The sequence below is a fragment of the Arachis duranensis genome, chromosome 9 (assembly GCF_000817695.3).
Source record: "Arachis duranensis cultivar V14167 chromosome 9, aradu.V14167.gnm2.J7QH, whole genome shotgun sequence".
Taxonomy (NCBI): domain Eukaryota; kingdom Viridiplantae; phylum Streptophyta; class Magnoliopsida; order Fabales; family Fabaceae; genus Arachis; species Arachis duranensis.
Window position 1 is genome coordinate 67,590,389 of NC_029780.3, and position 2,121 is coordinate 67,592,509.

Below are 2,121 nucleotides of genomic sequence, written 5' to 3' on the forward strand. Positions count from 1 at the left end.
TCATTGGGATTGTTTCTTCGTACCAGGTTCAATAATTTATGTTTCTCTTCTATTTTTGTTTATTCTGAAGCTTTTATTTGTATTTGATTTATGTTACCCAATTGGCTTATGAACTTTTTCATGTTAGATTTGACTGCTTTTATTAATGCAATTGAGGTATTTCAGATTTATGCTTGCTTTATTCTATTTATGATGTGTTCAATTTAATTTAGAATTTTCCCTTTTGGCTCTGGTTAAGTAATTGGTGACGCTTGAGTTATCAAATAAAGCAGTGGTTGAAATTGGTAGATCGCTTTATAGCTAGTCTTCCCACAGTGATTGACAAGGACTTGAGGATCAAACTAATTATTCCACTTGACTTTTCTTTACTTTAGTAAAGGTTAACTAAGTGGAATTAAAATCCAATTCTCATCACAATTGATAAGGATAGGACTTCCAGTTCTAATACCTTACCAAAAGTTTATTTTATTATTACTATTTTAATTTTACTTGTCATTTAACATACTTCTTCCTTACTTTTAAAACCCCCAATTTACAAAACTCATAACCAATAATAAGAACATACCTCCCTGCAATTCCTTGAGAAGACGACCCGGGATTCAAATACTTTGGTTATCAATTTATTTAGGGGTTTGTTACTTGTGACAACCAAAACGTTTGTAAGAAAGGACTTTTGTTGGTTTAGAAGCTATACTTGCAACGGAAATTTATTCTGAATTCTAGAGCACGCAAAAGTCTTCTCTTCAGCCATCCTGAAAAAGGAAAAGGAAAGTAACAAGTAAAGCTAAAGGTTTGAGCAAGGAAGAGAGCAGTGGAAGTGATAATCATTGCACGGTAAAAAAGGATGTCGTTAACACATGGTCGCGACTACATGTGATAAGTTCATCAATGGGAATATAGCAAGTGCATGTTATGGCAAGTAGATGCAAGCTATTTATTGGCATGCCGGCAAAGGCATGAGTAGCATAGATCAAGCATTAATTGCCCAATTTGATTATCAAGTATTTCAAACTAACAATATGTTTGTATTGACAATTATATTTAATTAATAATATATGAAAAGGGGTTTTGTGAAAAACAGGCATTAAAGTAGTAAGATAGAATGATTTAAAAAGAATGCATAATGCCATATGAGCTTTTTCACAAACACTTAGCATGTGTGGTAAATATGTTATTGAAAGCATTAAATTGAACATTGATGAGCGGATAATTTATACGCTTTTTGGCATTGTTTTTAGTATGTTTTAGTTAGTTTTTATTATATTTTTATTAGTTTTTAGTTAAAATTTACTTTTCTGGACTTTACTATGAGTTTGTGTGTTTTTTTTTATTTCAGGTATTTTCTGGCTGAAATTGAGGGACTTGAGCAAAAATCTGATTCAAAGGCTGAAAAGGACTACAGATGCTGTTGGATTCTAACCTCTCTGCACTCGAAGTAGATTTTCTGGAGGTACAGAAGCACAATTGGTGCGCTCTTAACAGCGTTGGAAAGTAGACATCCTGGGCTTTCCAGCAATGTATAATAGTCCATACTTTGCCCGAGATTTGATGGCCCAAACAGGCGTTCCAAGTCAGCTCAAGAATTCTGGCATAAAACGCCGGAACTGGCACAAGAATGGGAGTTAAACGCCCAAACTGGCACAAAAGCTGGTGTTTAACTCCAAGAAGAGTCTTTACACGAAAATGCTTCAATGCTCAGCCCAAGCACACACCAAGTGGGCCCGGAAGTGGATTTTTATGTCATTTACTCATTTCTGTAAACCCTAGCTACTAGTTCTCTATAAGTAGGACCTTTTGCTATTGTATTTTCATCTTTTGATCACTTTAGATCTTAGGATCATCTTTGGACGTCTAGTTCTTAGATCATGGAGGCTGGCCTCTCGGCCATGCCTGGACCTTGTTCTTATGTATTTTCAACGGTGAAGTTTCTACACACCATAGATTAAGGTGTGGAGCTCTGCTGTACCTCGAGTATTAATGCAATTACTATTGTTCTTCTATTCAATTCGGCTTATTCTTGTTCTAAGATATCACTTATTTCTCAACTTGATGAATGTGATGATCCGTGACACTCATCATCATTCTCACCTATGAACGTGTGTCTGACAACCACCTCCGTTC